Raw genomic sequence first — 19,096 nt, forward strand, 5'->3', positions numbered from 1 at the left:
TATTTTGATTTATTGGGAATCTCAGAATAAAATCCAGGCAGCATTTATCCCTGGTTTATCATTGATTTATTACTTATTAAGTACTTCATATATACGAGGGAGATCCAGAAGTGATTCAAACAGGCAAGAGACTTCGTTTCATTGAATTTATATTCTAGTGGAGACAGATAACAATGTAAAAAGATAAATAAAAATAAAATTAATTACAGATAGTGAAGAGTGAGACGAAGGAAACAGGTCAGTATGGTAGAGACCTAACTTACACCTGGGAGAGAGAAGTCTAGATTAGGGAATGTTGTTAATAATGGGGACTTTCAGTAGAGACTTAAATGAATAGGAGCCTGGAAAGTAGGGTGTTCCAGGCAGAGGGACTATAAATGCAAAGACCCTGAGGTAGAAATGAACTTCATGATCTCAAGGAACAAAAAGACTCATGTGGCTAAAGTGATGCAGGGTAAGTAGACAGAATTTTGGAAAAGCTGAAGTAGAAGAGCTGGCTGGGCTCAGATACAAGGCCTTGATATGGAGTTTGGATCTTATTCTATGTGAAGTACAGTGCCACTGGAGATTTTTATTCATGAGGTAGACCTAAGTTGAAAAATGTTAACAATGATCACTCTGGATTGCAGTGAAGTGAAAGTACAAACAGAGGGCTTGCTAGGCGGTTAGGAAAGTCCAGGCAGGATAGGATAGTCTTGGGGTGAGGTACGATGCAATAGAGGTGGGGAGAAGTGAGTGATGTTGATGTATATTTCAGAAGCTGACGGGATTTGCTGGTTGATTGCATGTGGGAAGAGAAGGGAAGGGCAGGAGGCAGCAAGGAAGATTCACAGGGTTTTGACTTGAGCAACTGTGTGAATGGCTGATGGTGCCATTTACTGAAATGCAGACTATCAAAAGAGGATTTGGGGTGTAAATCACAAATCTGTTTTGGATGTTGAGTGTGAGATAATAATACATATCAAAGTGGAGATCATGAGAAGAGGAGGAGAAATAAACAAAAGGATGATGGGAAGAGGCAGCTGGTGAGATGAGTGGAGAACTACAGAGTGTTGTCATAGAAACCAACAGAAGAAAGTACTCCAAGAAGGTAACATTGGCTAACTTGATCATGTTTGTGGAAGGTCAAATATTAGGACAGTTGAAGAGGGACCACTGCATTGTCCAATGTGGGGTTCACTGGTGATCTTGATTTGGTTGGTTTATAGAGAGAATAGAAATTTGAAAGAACTTATTGCAATATAAAGTATATAATTGCAATATCATAAATTCTAATTGCAAATTGGAAACTGGATTGCAACATCAGTAGTTGTGAATATGGGAAGTAAGAAGTAGCAGTACCAGGAATAGCACTCACTTGAGTTTATGCTGTGAAGGGGAGCATAGACTTTGGCTGGTCAAGGTATTTGTGTATTAACTATAAGGTGGGAAATATATAGTATATACATATTTTAAAGGGAAAGTCTTAGTAGTGATAGAGAATGTAAGTATGTAGAAGAGAGGGGAGATGAGATACTTTCTGATAATAGGCAGGAAACTCTTTATGAAGGTAAGGGAAGATGGGATCCAAAACACCAAAAGAGGAATAGATTTTGATACAATCTGAGGCAGTTGATCCAGGGCATAAAGAGGGAAGGCAGAGAATAGACAAGGTTATGGCAATGCTGGTAAATTTTGTAGTGAGAAGAAGAGGGTCTCTTCTCACTGTAACATAAAAATAAACAAATCTAAAGATAAAAGCATTTGTAGACATGTATTAGTGAAAAATCCATTTCAAAATGTAAAGGGTTGTGGGGAGCAGGTTGGGTGCTTAAAATGATGGGTCATCCATCTATCCAGAATGAGCTGAGTTTATGGGGTTTTGCATAACTGAGGTCTTAAGCAAGGGTGTCTTGTTAGACCTCAGCACCTGCTGGTAAAGTCTGGACACTGCAGTCCAGAGCTGCTGAATATTAACAGTGCTGAACTTCCTACTTCACAGAGATTAACATTCAAATTCTATGTCAACACCCCCTATTTTGTCCCAATGTCCTTTGCTACCTGGATTTAAAGATGGTTCTAGACAGAAATCTTTAGCCTCAAAAGGTGACTGAGTGGAGACCCTGAATATGAGAAAGGTACCAAAGAAAAAGTGATTAATAACTAATATCCTTTTCACTAATCTCTTAGAAAAACATATTCTTTGGAAATAAGATTCTTATTTTGTAATTAAAATCTGTGATGTGGTAGAACTCTGTGGAAACATAGATAAATGCAAGAAGCCTTGATTCATTAATAATTCTATCCTCCCTTTGTTTTCAAGGTTTGCTTAGCTGGCCTTTGTTACTTAACATTCAAATATACTCACTCATTCCATCATACAGTGTAAACCTCTGTTACTACTTTCTAAAGTCTGAAGACTTCTATTTCTTAGAAGACTCTTTAGATACATGTGTTCCTGAGTACATGTTTTGCATTTTTCTCTTCACACTATGCACTTTTCATGGCCAATCCACACCAAGGACTTCTGCTCTCTTACACTCTCTGATGACCCAGATATCTGTTTATACACCTCTCTCCCCAACTGGAGACTGGGTCTGGGTAACCAACACCTTACAGACATCTCTTGTGAGTACCCCATCAGCAATTTAGCCCAAATCAAACTGGATTTGTCATCCCCCCCACTTTCAAAACCTGTCCTACCTGTTGTCTAAAGGTCAGTGAATGCAATCTTTTTTTACATTTGCCCAAGCAAGAAAAAAAGGAATTACGATCTCTGTCCCTTACCTCTAATATCTATTTGGTCCTCAGTATCTCTTGAATCTGTCCCCACTTTCCCTTTCTTTTTTTCTTTCTTGACTGGATTTTTGCAAGAGCAGTACTAGCTGGTTCTTCAATATTTAGTCGCTCTCCTCTCATTTCTTTCTCCACTACCCACATCTCTACTCCCTTTTCTTATTATTCCTCCACAGGCACAGCTCCTTCTTAACCAATCTACTTACTTCTTTATAACTAGGCAAAACTCTCATTTCCATGACTGGCACATGCCTGAAATACTCTCTATTTCTAAATAATTGATTAATCAATCCTTTAATTAACTCATCCACTTGTTTAATATTTGTTTTTTTACATTGTTTTTCATTCATTTTCATTGATGTTTCAGCACCAAGGCACTGAAGAGAGGGAGCCATAATAATACACACTTTTCCTTTAAGATTCAACTCAGAATGAAATTCTCAGTGATGCCTCTGTGACACTCATCTGACCTAGGCTGAGTTGACTGTCCCTCTTCTATGCTTTCATATCACTATTAAATAAATTGTCATCACACTACTCTGCACAGAACATTGTTGTTGATTTGCTTACCTGAAAAACCTAGGAATTGCAAGTCAGGGTTTGTTCATTATCTATCTCTCCTAACCAGATGTATTATTGTGGCTCAATAATAAATACTGACTTTGCAAGGACAGAAATGAATGAAGGGATGTTTGAACAATCCCCTCGCCCCTTCCTTAGTGGCTCAAACACTACGGTGTTTTTAATGACCCATTTATATAGGATTCTGGATAGCCTGCTTTAAAAGCACTGCTATTTGATCAAGAGATAAGGGGGACAGATTAAATATCTGTTAAAAGTTCCTCTCAATTCCCTGCTGTTAATATATCCATAGATATGGAGGGTTATCCAAGGTGATGAGGCTGACAAGAGATCTAATGCAATGCTGGGCTGCATTAATAGAAGAATGGTATCCAGTTCACAGAAGATAATAAGCTCCCTGCACTCAGCACCACTAAACCCACACCAGGTGAATTGTAATTATTTCTAGGTACCTTATTGAAGCAGGAGAGCAACTCTCTGACATCTATGAAGAGAGGTCAGTGGGTAATGAACCCTATCTTGTATAAGCAATGGTTTAAGGTGTTACAGATGTTTTGTGGGGAAAAGGGACATAGCACAAACTGAGCCTTCATGTATTTAGGGGCTGCTGTGTGGAAAAGGAATTAAAATTATTCTTTTAAGCTTTCAGAGTTAGGATTTTTTGGTAGAAATTGCCCACAGAGTAGATTTCAGCTAGTTATACGAAAGAACGTTTTAACAATTGGAAATACACTGCCTTTTATATTACCGAGTTTCACAGTGCTAGTGGTGAGCAAGAAGAATTAGTATTTGGTAGGTACATAATCTTGTTAGAATCTTAAGTTGAATCTTGTCAATCTTGTCTCTTGCAGATCTAAGACTCTACTGTTCCATGCTGGTAAGCTTGCTTTTCTGATGATTCAGGAAGAAATGGAATTTAAGTACATTAGGGCAATTTGTAGAAAGGAAAAAAAATATGAAAGACAATGATACTCATCATCTGAAGATTTAGGAAATTTCAGTTGCAGATTAACTTGAGAAATAGTTTGGATGGTCATTTTATTAAAATAATTTAACTAAGTTGTGTCCAAAATCAAGAGGAAGCAAATAAGCAGGATTTTTATTCCTCCAAGTCACTGTTTAATTTGATCTACTTAATATCTTCCCCCTTAGCAAGGCAATTTTGAGCCTGGAAATATTTTAAATAAGAAAGACAACAATAAGTAAAAACAGAAAGTGCAGAGGGGAGATTAGTGGTTTATCAATTCATCAATTGTATTGCTAACAATACATTAAGAAATCTAATTGTAACATCTTATAGAATTGAGAATGGTTTAAAAAAAAATTACTCTTGTTGTAAAAAATCCAGATATTTATTTATTTTTTATCTTGACTATTGCCAAACATTTAAGTATTTTTAAATATCTGAAGATTTTTTTCTTGCAACTATTTTTTGTCTCACATGTGGCATTTGTGTTGTTTTGCTTTAACAAATCAACAAATACATCTTTTATTTTGGTATTAAGATATGAAATTCCAATCTCTGAGTTTTTTATAGTTTATAATATCTTTGCTTATTGCACATATACAAATTCCATTACCATTAATAACAGTTATAGAATGAAAGCATATATTAATTAGTGTCTAATAGACTTCTCAAGGTTATCCTAAGGTTCAGGATGAGTACCTAATAAGAATTCTTATACCACTGATCAAGGATATCTATCATGTTCGTAATATCACAATCTAATACTGGAAAGGTAGTAAAAAAATTAAGCCCCAAATACCCTCCTTTGTTATTAATCACATATGTGAAGGGCACTTTGTGTTAACAAATTTATGACCTTTAATTGAGTTCATTAATATTTGAAATCTGCTTATCTCATAAGTAATTCATCATGGTTCAAACTTCATGAAATATAGCACTTCTATAAAAAATATTATATAAGGTTGGAAGAAAAGTTGGGTCATGTTTTAAAATAGAACTTTCATATATTAAAAAATCTTTTTGTTTAATATTGAGTTGAATTTGTTGGTGCTGCTTTCAAAATGGAAAGATAATTTGTGAATAGGATGTGACAGAAGTCAGTCTAGGTAACTCAATGAAACATCTCTACACTAACATAGGTTCATTGTTTTATTTCTTTTTTTATAAGTAATGTAGTCACTGGATAATCTTAAAAATGAGTATTTTTAAAATAAGTAACATATTCACTGAATAATCTTAAAAATGACTATCTGTAATATACTGTAAAATTTTGAATACATGTATTGTGAATGTTTCCTAAAAAATTTTTACCTTTTTTGTAATTTATATTTTTTATTGTTCAAGTAGAGTTGTCTCTATTTCCTCCAAATCACTTTCCCCTGCCCCAAACAACCCCACCTACCACCCTCAATCATTCCTCACTTTGGCTTTGTCCATGGGTCCTTTCTACAACTTCTTTGACTTGACTCTCCCCCTTATATTCCTCATTACCCCAGTCAGCCTCCCCTCTGGTTACTGTCATTTGTTTTTATATTTCAATGTTGCTGGTTATATCACCTGGATTGTTGGTTTTCTTTTCTTTTTTAAATTTATTTATTTATTTTTTCAAATACATTTGTCTCTGCCTAACCCCCACCACTTTCCCTTGCCCCTCCCTCCCACCCTCCCTCAACTCTTCGCCTTTCATTTTGTCCATGAGTCCTTGCTATATGTTCCTTGACTTTCTCCTTCCCTTCCTTTTTCCCCATCCCCCTCCCTCCTTCCCTCCTGTCTCTGTTCATTTCTTTTCCTTTGAGTGTTGCTGGTCTTCTTTTCCTTGCATCTTTGTATTGTTCGTTAGGTTCCATTTATAGATGAGATCGTATGGTATTTTTCTTTTGCCCCCTGGCTTATTTAGCTTAGCATAATGCTCTCCAGTTCCATCCATGCTGTCGCAAAGTTTAGTAGTTCTTTTTTTCTTTCTGCTGCATAGTATCCCATTGTCTAGATGCACCATAATTTTTTGATCCAATCATCTACTGATGGGCATTTAGGTTGCTTCCAACACTTGGCTATAGTCAATTGTGCTGCTATGAATATTGGGGTGCAGAGGTTCTTTTGAATTGGCATTTTGGTGTACTTAGGGTATAGTCCCAGCAGGGGAATCACTGGATCAAAAGGCAGTACCATTGTCAGCTTTTTGAGGAAATTCCACACTGCTTTCCACAATGGCTGCACCAGTTTGCATTCCCACCAACACTGTACTAGGGTTCCCTTTTCTCCACAGCCTCGCCAGCACCTGTTGTTTGTGGATCTGTTTATGATGGCCATTCTGACTGATGTGAGGTGGTACCTCATGGTGGTTTTGATCTGCATTTCTCTGATGGCTAGTGATCCTGAACATCCTCTCAAATGTCTCTGGGCCCTGTGTATCTCCTCCTTGGAAAAGCGTCTGCCCAGGTCCTTTGCCCATTTTTTGATTGGATTGTTTGTCTTCTTGGAGTGGAGTTGAGTGAGTTCTTTATATATCTTGGAGACCAAACCTCTATCCGATGTATCATTAGCAAATATATTTTCCCATATGGTTGGCTCCCTTTTCATTTTGCTCATGTTTTCTTTTGCCATGCAGAAGATTCTTATTTTGATGAGGTCCCACTTGTTTGTTCTTTCCTTTGTGTCCCTTGCTTTAGGAGACATATCAGTGAAAAAACTGCTGCGTGGGATATCTGAGAGTTTCCTGCCAATGTTCTCCTCTAGAATTTAATGATGTTGCGACTTATATTTAAGTCTTTTATCCATCTTGAGTTTTTTTTTATGTATGGTGTCAGCTGATGATCCAATTTCAATTTTTTGCACGTAGCCATCCAGCTCCCCCAACACAATTTGTTGAAGAGGCTATTATTGCTCCATTTTATGCTTCTGCCCCCTCTGTCAAATATTAGATGCCCATAGAGACCTGGGCTTATTTCTGGGCTTTCTATTCTGTTCCACTGGCCTATGGGTCTGTTCTTGTGCCAGTACCAGATTGTGTTGAGTATAGTGGCTTTGTAGTATAGTTTGATGTTTGGTATTGTGATCCCTCCTACTTTGTTTTTCTTTCTCAAAATTGCTGAGGCTATTCGGGGTCGTTTATGGTTCCATATAAATTTTTGAAATGTCTGTTCTGTTTCTGTGAAATACGTCATTGGTGTCTTAATAGGGATTGCGTTGACTCTATAAATTGCTTTGGGTAGTATGGACATTTTGAGGATATTAATTCTTCCAATCCATGAGCACGGTATATGCTTCCATTTATTTGTGTCTTAATTTATTTCTTCAATGTTGTATAGTTTTCTGCATACAGGTCTTTTACGTCTTTGGTTAAATTTATGCCTAGGTACTTTATTTTCTTCTTGTTATATCAAATGGTATTTTTTTTTTCTGATTTCTTCATCTATTTCATGCTGGTGTACAAAAATGCCTTTGATTTCTGAATATTGACTTTGTATCCTGCTGTTTTGCCAAATTCACTTATTAGGTTGAGGAGTTTTTTGGTGGAAACTACACGGTTTTCTATGTACACTATCATGTCATCTGAAAACAATGATAGCTTTATGTCCTCCTTTCCTATTTGGATGCATTTTATTTCTTTTTGTTGTCTGACCACTGTGGCTAGGATTTCCAAAACGATGTTGAAAAGAAGTGGTGAAAGCGGACATCCTTGTCATGTTCCCCATCTTAGTGGGAACGCCTTTAGTTTTTGCCCGTTGAGTATGATGTTGGCTGTAGGTCTTTCATATATGGCCTTTATTACGTTGAGGAATGCCCCCTTTATTCCCATTTTGCTGAGTGTTTTGATCATAAATGGGGGCTGTACCTTATCGAATGCTTTTTCTGCGTTGATCGAGATGATCATGTGCTTTTTGTTTATTCTTTTATTTATGGGATGTATTACGTTTATTGACTTGTGCATATCGAACCACCCCTGCATCCCTGGGATGAATCCCACTTGATCTTGGTGGATTAGCTTTTTAATGTACGGTTGGATGCGGTTTGCCAATATTTTGATGAGCATTTTAGCGTCTATGTTCATTAGCGAAATTGGCCTGTAGTTTTCTTTCTTTGTAGGGTCTTTATCTGGTTTTGGGATTAGGGTGATGCTGGCCTCATAAAAGGAGTGTGGGAGTCTTCCCTCCTCTTGGATGTTTTGAAATAGTCTGAGAAGAAATGGTATAGCGCTGGCTTAAATGTTTTGTAAAATTCTCCTGTGAAACTGTCCAGCCAAGGGCTTCTGTGTGCCAGGAATTTCTTGATTACTGCTTCAATTTCCCCAGCTGTTAGCGGTCTATTCAAGCTTTTTTTTTCTTCCTCCTTCAGTGTTAGAAGATTATACTTTTCTAGAAATTTGTCCATTTCATCAAGGTTTTCAAATTTCTTGTCATACAATTGATCATAGTAATTTCTGACAATCATTTGTATTTCTGTGGTATCAGTGGTTATTTTACCTCTTTCATTTCTGATATTATTTATTTGGATTCTCTCCATTTCTTTCTTGATGAGTCTGCTTAAAGGCTTGTCAATTTAATTATCTTTTCAAAGAACCAGCTTCTGGATTGGTTGATCCTTTGAATTGGTCTTTTTGTCTCTATGTCATTCAGTTCTGCTCTCATCTTGACTATTTCCTTCCTTCTACTTGCTCTGGGATTTATTTGTTGTTGTTTCTCCAGTTCTTGAAGTTGTAGTGTTAGGTTTTTTCTTTGAAATGTTTCTATCTTTTTTAGGTAGACCTGTATTGCTCTGAACTTCTCTCTCAGGACTGCCTTTGCTGTGTCCCGTAGGTTTTGGACTGCTGTCTGGTCATTTTCATTTGTTTCCAGAAATTTTTTCATTTCTTCTATATCTCATTATTGACCCACTCATTGTTCAATAGTCTACTGTTCAGTCTCCATGAGTTTGCAAGTTTTGAAGTTTCTCTTTGAGGTTGATTTCCAGTTTCAAGCCCTTGTGGTCTGAGAAAAAGTTTGGTATTATTTCAATTTTCCTAAATTTGCTGAAGTTTGCTTTGTGTCCTATCATGTGGTCTATCTTTGAAAAACTTCCATGAACATTTGAAAAGAATGTGTATTTTTTTTCTTTGTGATGTAAGGTTCTATATATGTTAGTTAAGTCTATTTGATTCAGTGCATCATTCAGCTCCACAATATCTTTATTAATGTTTTGTTCAAAAGATCTGGTCATTTTTGACAGTGGGGTGTTGAAATCCCCTACTATCAGTGTGTTGCTGTCTGTATCTTTTTTGAAGTCATCCAACAATTTCCTTCTATACTTGGGGGCTCCTATATTGGGAGCAAATAAGTTTACAATGTTGATGTCTTCTTGATAGATTCTTCCTTGAAGTATTATAAAGTGCCCCTCTGGGTCTCTTTTCTATGGCCTTTGTTTTGAAATCTAGTTTGTCTGATACAAGTATGGCAACCCTGGCCTTTTTCTCTTGCTCATTTGCTTAGAATATTTTTTCCATCCCTTTACTTTCAATCTGTGTAGGTCTTTTGCTCTGAGGTGGGTACTCTTGTAGGCAGCATATGTGTGGGTCAGGTTTTCTTATCCATTCAGCTATCCTGTGTCTTTTGATTGGGGCATTTAGTCCATTTACATTGAGAGTTATTACTGATAGAAACTTATTCATTTCTTCTCTTTGTACCTGTGTTTTTCTCTTTCTCATTCTTTTCCTTCATCTTCTTAAGCCAGTCCCTTGAGCATTCTTGGAGTGCTGGTTTGGTAGAGATGTATTCTTTTAGCCTTGTTTTGTCTGGGAAACTTCTTATTTCCCCTCCTATTTTAATTGAGAGCCTTGCTGGGTAGAGCAGCCTTGGTTGTAGGCCCTTGCTCTTCATGACCTGGAATATTTGTTGCCATTACCTTCTTCCTTGTAGTGTTTCTGTTGAGAAGTCACCTCCTTGCTGTATCGGAGTCCCCTTGTATGTTACTTTCTCCTTCACCCTTGCTGCCTTGAGGATTCTCTTTGTCTTTGACATTTGCCATTTTAATGATGATGTGTCTTGGAGTGGACCTCCTCCGGTCCCTCTTGAGTGGGGTCCTCTGTGCCTCCTGGATCCATGAGACCCTTTCTCACCTCAAATTAGGGAAATTTTCCATCATTACTTTTTCAAAGAGGTTCTCTATCCCTTGCTCCTCCTCTTCTCGTTCTGGTATCACTATTATACGGATATTATTGTGTTTCAGGTTGTCCTGCATTTCCCTCAATGCCTCTTCATCCTTTTTGAGTCTTTTTTCCATTTCTTGTTCTTTCTGGGAGCTTCTTTCTACCTTGTCCTCCATCTCACTGATTTGATCCTCGGCTTCATCCAGCCTACTTTGGATTCCTTCTATTGTGTTCTTCAAGTCAGAAATGGTATTCTTCATATCCTCTTGTGTCTTCTTGATAGTTTCTATGTCCTTTTCCAGGTTGATATAGTTTGCTGTAAGATCCTGATAGTTTCTCTGCAGTTTCTCATAGTTCTCTTTGAGCTGGCTGAGGTCACTGAGCTTCCTTAGAGCCATTGTTTTGAATGCAATATCTGATAGTTCCCTTGCCTCTATTTCATTTAGCTCTCTCTATGGGGATTCCCATTTTCCACTCTTTTGTTGGGAACTTCTTTTTCTTCACATTTCTGTAAGAGTCTGGCAAGCTATTTATTTATTTATTTATTTATTTATTTATTTATTTATTTATTTATTTATTTATTTTTGCTTCTTCAATTGGGCCATCTAGATTTCCTGACTTCGGGGATTAAACTTCTATGGTAGCAGGCGGGGCTTTTATTTATTTATTTATTTTTCCCCTTTACTTTTATCTCTGGGCCTGCCTCTGATGATGTCAATTATTGACCCTATATGACCTGGGGTCGTTTGTTTGAGCCTTTGAGGAATCTACTGTTTGTGTCTGACTCCTGCTTTGGGCAGCTCTGTGACTCCTTCGGCCAGGGATCCACTATTTCTGTGTATCGCTCTGCACTCTTATGTGGGCTCCTTAAGCGTGCTCCCTGGCCAGGCAGAATCCCCCTTCCACCTGGGCTCTCTCATTCTTGCCCTAGCCCAGTGGGCTTATTAGTGACTTCTCATACTCCTCTGGCCCCCCAGGCCGGCAGGCACCCTGGCACTGGTCAGTTTAGGGTCTTCTATTGTGTGCTTTCCCCGCTTTTGTCTCTTTGGGTGCATAGCCTGCCCTTGCCAAATGGAGACTACGGAAATGGGAGGAAGTCAGCTCCAGGACTCTCTGGTTAATCCTGTCTCCAGTCTCTCCTCCAGGGACTCAGGGCAGCTCTGTGACTCCTATGGCTTGGGATACACTATTTCGGACGATGACTCTGCACTTGTGGGCCTGCACGGATCGATTTACACCTGCCCTCGCCAATCTGCGCACTCCCTCCCAGGCCCCATCAGTGCCAACCTTTGGGAGCCCTTGCCAGCCCTTGTGGGTCCACACACATGCTTGCCAACCCTTGCTGGCCACTCGACACAAGTGTGCGCACCTGCACTGGGTGGTTTTGTGCTGTCTATTTTGTGCTTTTCAGCTGTTGGCTCTTTGAGGGTGTGGCGTCTTCCTGCACAATGGAGACTATGGAAAGGAAAAGGAGTCGGGACTCTCTTGTTTTGCTTCCAGATCTTTCTCCAACGCCTGGGTCTGCAGTCTCTCCTGAAGGCTCTTAATGCAGCTGTGTTACCCCTTTGGCCAGAGATCCTCTATTTTTTCCAGCCAGTCTGCACTTAGCCCCCCAGCTCACATGCACACAAGCTGTGTGCAGAGCACACAAAAGGGAGGTTAATTGATTCCCTTATGCCTGAGCAAGATGGTAGCTGCAGAGTGGGAGGTGAGTTATCACTGGGGCTCTGCCAGCCACCGTCTCAGTTCTCTTCACAAAGTTTTCTTCACCAATCTTTTCCCAGGAACCAGCCCACCTTGCTGCCACCTCTACCCAGAGATCAAGGAGGGCGGCTGCCACTGAAATTTTTGGGTTGTCCCTTTAAATGTCTCTCTGCATCCCCAGGCATGTGTTTCTGGCAGAGAGTGGCCCTAAGCTTTTCGGGGTTTTGTTTTGTCTGTATTTTCCTGTTTTTAGCTGCTGTAGTTTAGAGGTCCCTGTTTATGAATCAGACCCCGTTCTTCTAGGGGGGAGCTAACTGGCCAATTCAATGTCCCTCTGGTGCTGGTGCCCGTGGGCACCCAGCCCACCCTCTCGAGCGTCCACCACACTTCTCACCCATTGGGATGTGTGAGAGTTGAATTCACTGTCTGTCCGCGGCTCCAAGGCTCCTCTCCCACTATCGTTCCATTGTTTTTCAGGTCATTTCTCCACTATTTAGTCGCAATTCCAGTTTGGTCTTGGGAGGAGGAGTTCAGTGTGACTCTCATTCACTCCTCCGCTATCTTCCCCATCTGGTTTTCTTGATTGGGTTCCACTTACAGGTGAGATTATATGGTATTTGTCTTTCACCACCTGGCTTATTTCACTTAGCATATGCTCTCCAGTTCCATCCAGGCTGTCACGAAGGGTAGTAGCTCTTACTCTCTTGTTGCTGCATAGTATTCCATTGTGTAAATGTACCATGGTTGTTTGATCCACTCATTTATTCATGGGCGCTTACATTGCTTCCAATCCTTAGCTATTATAAATTGGCTGCTATGAACATTGGGATGCACAGGTTCTTTTGAATTGGTGTTTTGGGATTCTTGGGGTATAATCGCAGTAGTGGAATTGCTGGGTCAAAAGGCAGTTCCATTTTCAGCTTATTCAAGATATTTGAAACTGCTTTCCACAGTGGGTGCTCCAGCGTGTTTTCCCACCAGCAACCACCCCAGCACGAAGGTTCCCTTTTCTCCACAACCACCCCAGCACTTGTAGGTTGATTTGTTTATGATGGCCTTTCTGACCGGTGTGAAGTGGTATCTCATTACAGTTTTAATTTACATCTCTCTGCTGGCTAGTGATGCTGAGCGAGAAGTGTCTGTTGAAGTCCTTTGCCCAGTTTTCATTGGGTAACTTCCTGATGTGGAGTCATGTGAGTTCTTTATATATTTTGGGGATCAAACTCTTGTCCAATGTATCATTGGCAAATATATTTTCCCATACAGTTGGTTCCCTTTTAATTTTGCTGATGTATTCTTTAGCCGTGCAGAAGTTTCTTATTTTGATGAAGTCCCATTTGTATATTCTTTCCTTTATGTCCCTTGCTCTTAGGGGGCGTATCAGTGAAAATACTGCTGCGTGGAATATCTGAGAGTTTCCTGCCTATGTTCTCCTCTAGCACTGCTATGGTGTTGCAACATATATTTAAGTCTTTTATCCATCTTGAGTTTCTTTTTTGTGTGTGGTGTAAGTTGGTGGTCAGGTTTCATTTTTTCGCATGTAGCTATCCCGCTCTCCCAACACCATTTGTTGAAGAGGCTACATTTTCCTCCATTTTAAGCTCCTTCCCCCTTTGTATAATATTAATTGACCATAGAGACATCGGTTCATTCCTGGGCTCTCTAGTCTGTTCCACAGGTCTACGTGTCTGTTCTTGTGCTAATACCAGACTGCTTTGATTACAGTGGCCTTGCAATACAGTTTGATGTAAGGCATTTTGACCCTTCCTACTTGTTCTTTCTCAGAATTGCTGCAGCTATTCGGGGTTGTTTATGGTTCCACATAAATTTGTGAAATGTTTCTTCTATATCTGTGAAATACATCATTGATGTTTTAATGGGGACTGCGTTAAATCTACAAATTGCTTTGGGTAGTATGGACATTTCGATGATGTTAATTCTTCCAATCCATGAACACAGTACATGCCTCCATTTACTTGTGTCTCCCTTAATTTCTTTCTTCAGTGTTGTGTAGTTTTCTGAGTACAATTCTTATACCTCCTTGGTTAGGTTTACTCCTAGATGCATAATATTCTTGCTGCTGTGGCAAATGGGTATTTTTTCCTAATTTCTGGTTCTGGTATTCCATTGATTAAGTTAAAAATGCCTTTGATTTCTGAATATTGACTTCATATCCCACCATTTTGCCAAATTCACTTATTAGGTTGAGTAGTTTCTTGGAGGAGTCTATAGGGTTTTCTATGTACACTAGCATGTCATCTGCAAACAATGATAGTTTTACTTCCTCCTTTCAGTTGGGATGCCTTTTATTTCCTTTTCTTGTCTGACCGCTGTGGCTAGGACTTCCAATACTATGTTGAACAGAAGTGGTGAAAGTGGACATCCTTGTCTTGTTCCTGATCTTAGTGGGAAAGCTCTTAGTTTTTGCCCATTGGGAATGATGTTGGCTGTAGGTTTTCCATAAATGGCCTTTATTGTGTTGAGGTATGCCCCCTTTATTCCCACTTTGCTGAGTGTTTTATCATAAATGGGTGCTGTACCTTATAAAGTGCTTTTTCTGCATCTATTGATATGATCATGTGATTTTTGTCTTTCCTTTTGTTTATGTGATGTATTATGTTTATTGATTGGTAAATATTGAACCATCCTTGCACCCCTGGGATGAATCCCACTTGGTCATGGTGGATTATTTTTTAATGTATTGCTGGATGCAGTTTGACAATATTTTGTAGAGGATTACAACGCCTCTATTCATTAGTGCTATTGGTCTATAGTTTTCCTTCTTTGTTGTGTCTTGATCTGGTTTTGGGATTAGGACGATGCTGGCCTCGTAAGAAGAGTTTGGGAGACCTCCCTCTTCTTGGACTTTTTGAAATAGTCTGAGAAGGACAGGGTTTAGCTCTTCCTTAACTGTTTTGTAAAATCCTCCTGTGAAGCCATCCGATCCACGGTTTTCATGTGCTGGGAGGTTTTGATGACTGCTTCAATTTCACCAGCCGTTATTGGTCTATTCAGGCCTTCTACTTCTTCTTCATTCAGTGTTGGAAGGTTATATTTTTCTAGAAACTTGTCCATTTCACCCAGGTTTTCAAATTTCTAGGTACATAATTTTTCATAGTGATTTCTTAAATCCTTCTTTATTTCTGTGTTGTCAGCTGTAATTTCTCCTCTTTCATTTCTGATATTATTTATTTGGGTCCTCTCCCTTTTTTTCTTGATGAGTCTGCTTAAAGGCTTGTCAATTTTGTTTATCTTTACAAAGAACCAGCTCCTGGATTTATTGATCCTTTGAATTGTTCTTTTAGTCTCTATGTCATTCAATTCTGCTCTGATCTTGATTATTTCCTTCCATCTACACGCTCCGGGGTTTGTCTGTTCTTGTTGCTCTAGTTCTTGAAGATGTAAGGTTAGGTTGTTTATTTGAAATGTTTCTATCCTTTTGAGGTAGGCCTGTATCACTATGAATCACTATGAATCACTATGAAGGGCAGTTCCCTCTCAGGACTGCCTTCGCTCTGTCCCATAGGTTTCGGACCTTTGTGTGCTGATTTTCATTTGTTTCCAGATACTTTCTGATTTCTTCTTTGATCTGATTATTGACCCGTTCATTGCATGATAGCAAGCTATTCAGTCTCCATGAGTTTGAATGTTTTTGAGTTTTTCTCTTGAGGCTGGTTTCTAGTTTCAAGGCCTTGTGGTCCAAGAAATATGCTTGTTATGATTTTAATTTTCCTGAATTTGTTGAGGCTTGTTTTGTGTCCTATCATGTGGTCCAACTTTGAAAATGTTCCATGTGCATTTGAAAAGGATGCGTATTTTGCTTCTTTGGGATGAAAGGTTCTATATATCAGTTAAGTCCATTTGATCTAGGGCATTGTCCAATGCCACAATATCATTGCTGATATTTTGTTTGGGAGATCTACCCATTTTTGACAGTGGTTTGTTAAAAGCCCCTATTATCATTGTGTTGCTGTCTATATCTTTCTAGGAGTCCTCCAAGATTGTCCTTATATATTTGGGTGCTCCTATGTTGGATGCAGATAGGTTTACAATGTTTATGTCTTCTTGATGGATTCTTCCTTTGAGTATTAGGAAGTGTCCTTCTGGGTCTCTTTCTATGGCCTTTGTTTTGAAATCTATTTCATCTGATGTAAGTATTGCTACCCTGGCTTTTTTTCCCTGTACATTTGCTTGGAATATTTTTTTTCCATCCCTTTACTTTCAGTCTGTGTAGGTCCTTTGTTCTGAGGTGGGTCTCTTGCAGGCAGCGTATGTGCAGGCCATGTTTTCTTATCCATTCAGTCTTTCGATTGGAGCATTTAATCCATTTACATTTACAGTTATTATTGATAGGTACTTATTCATTTTTCCCCTTTGTACCTCTGTTCCTCTCTTTCTCACTCTTTGTCTTCATCTTCTTAAGGCAGTCCCTTTAGCATATCTTGCAGTGCTGGTTTGGTGGAGGTGCATTCATTCAGCCTTCTTTTGTCTGGGAAACTTTTTATTTCATCCTCTATTTTAATTGAGAGCTTTACTGGGAAGAGTAGTCTTCGTTGCAGGCCTTTGCTTTTCATCACTTGTAATATTTCTTGCCAATCCCTCCTGGCTTGTAGTGTTTCTGTTGAGAAGTCAGCTGCTAGCCTTATCAGAGCTCCCTTATATGTGACTACCTCTCTCTCCCTTGCTTCCTTTAAGATTCTCTCTTTGTCTTTGATAGCTGCCATCTTAATTATGATGTGACTTGGAGTGGGCCCCTTTGGGTTCCTCTTGAATGGGACCCTCTGTGCTTCCTGGACTTGTGTGACTTTTTCTCTCCTCCAATGAGGGAAGTTTTCCATCATTCCCTTTTCAAACAGGTTTTCTATCCCTAGCTCCTCTTCTTCTTCTGGGATCCCTATTGTATGGATATTATTACATTTCATGTCCTGCATTTCCCTTAACGCCTCTTCATTCTTTTTTTTAGTCTTTTTTCATTTTCTTGCTCTTTCTGGGAGCTTTTTTCTAACTTGTCCTCTGGCTCGCTGATTCAATCCTCTGCTTCATCTAGCCTGCTTTTGATTCCTTCTACGGTGTTCTTCAACTCAGAAGTTGTGTTCTTCATTTCCTCTTGCCTCTTGTTGATAGTTTTTGTGACCTCTTTCATGCATCTTTTATACCTTTCACTAAGTCCCTTGTAGTTTCCCTGTAGTTTTTGGTAATTCTCCCTGAGCTCATTGCGCTTCCTTATAACCATGGTTTTGAACTCAATATCCAATAGTTTACTTGCCTCTATTTCATTTAGTACTCTTTCTGGGGATTCCTCCTTTCCTTTCAATTAGGGGGTGGTTTCTTTTTCTTCCCATTATTTGTGAGACTCTTCTTTTTGCTTCTGCTTCTTAAATTGATCTGTTTTGATTTCCTGACTCGTGGTGTGAACTTCTATGGTAGATGACCTGTGAGATTCTGTGGTGCAGTCTCCTTGGTCTCCTGAACTTGATGTTCTTGGGAGGCCTTTTATGCCATTTATGTTGGCTCTCTGGAAGTAGCTGGGTTTTGATTGTTGTTTGGCCATTTTTTGGTGGGCCCTTCCCTCTAGCTGGTTGACTGAGGGTCACTCTGCCCAGCAGGTCTTGTGTGTTTTTGTGCAGGTGCTGCCGGAACAAAACCACAAAGCCCAGGAAACAAACCCACGCGCACAAAAACAACTACTCCCTGCAACCCCACTATCAACAACAAATGAACCAGTATTAACAAGGCAGTAAAGAGACTAAGACTATTATAAGAAAGGCGAGAAATACTCTATTAGTATAAAATCTAATGACTTAATATGTACAAACTTGATGGACCCAAAATGAACATTAAAGAGCAATGTAGTCAAGAAAATATTGCAAATCATGGAGAGGACCACAGTGGATTTCATCTCGGTAGCCTCTAGTATTTAGCGCTGTTTTTTCTTTCTGGATCTGCCTCTTGGTGATGCCAGATGTTGACCCCGTCTGACTTTAGGCAGTCTGTTCGAGCCTTCTAGGAATCTACTCTCTGTGGCTGTCTCCTTCAGTTGTTAATCCAGTCACTGTGTACTCAGCAGTCAGGCTTAGGCACCACAGGGCGTGCGGAATCCCTCCTGAGGTCAGGACTATCGTTTCCCCTTAGGCTACTCAGAGGGGAGTGGTCTGACTGAGCATGATGACAGCTGCCATATGGGGGATGACTTAGCACTGGTATCCTGGTGGCTACTCTCAGTTCTCTCCCCAAAGCCTCCATCCCCAGTCTCTCCTCAAGTGTCTCTAGTCCACTCTGCCCCGCTCTTTGCCAGGGATCTACTCTCTGTGGCTGCCACGCTGTACTCAGCAGTCAGGCTTAAGCACCACCGGCCCAGGGCAGAGTCCTTCATGGGGGTGGGGCTATTGTTTCCTCTCACGCTGATGCCACTCAGGGGAGTCGTCTGCCTGAGCAAGATGGCTGCTGCCATACAGGGGATGACTCAACACCAGGATCCTGCCAGCTATTCCCTCTGTTCTCTCCCCAAAGCCTCTGTCCCCAGTCTCTCCTTAGGCGTCTCTAGCCTACTCTGCTCCTGCTTTTGCCAGAGCTCAGGGTAGGTGGCTGTAAATAAAAATGTATGCGTTGGCCCTTTAAATGTCTCTTTGCATCGCCAGCCACCTGTCTCTGGCAGAGAGCAATCCTGCCACTTTTCGCAGCTGGCTGTTATCTGTGCACTTTTTGGGCCCTGGTGCTGTAGGCTGGGGATCCCCACTTACGGTTTAGACCCCACTCTTCTCAGGGGGCTCCAACTGGCCCCCTTAAGTATCCCCGTGGTGCTGCCTCCCATCGGCGTCCAGCCAGCCTTCTCGAGTCTCCACCACAGTCCTTACCAGTCAGGTGGTGCTAAAGCTGATCCTTCTGTCTGTCTGGGGTTATATGGCTTCTCTCTCGATATTGTTCAGTTGTTTGTTCCGGGTGATTTC

The sequence above is a fragment of the Pteronotus mesoamericanus genome, unplaced genomic scaffold (genome assembly GCF_021234165.1).
Source record: "Pteronotus mesoamericanus isolate MK-2021 breed Mesoamerican mustached bat unplaced genomic scaffold, CSHL_Meso_final contig_26, whole genome shotgun sequence".
Classification (NCBI taxonomy): domain Eukaryota; kingdom Metazoa; phylum Chordata; class Mammalia; order Chiroptera; family Mormoopidae; genus Pteronotus; species Pteronotus mesoamericanus.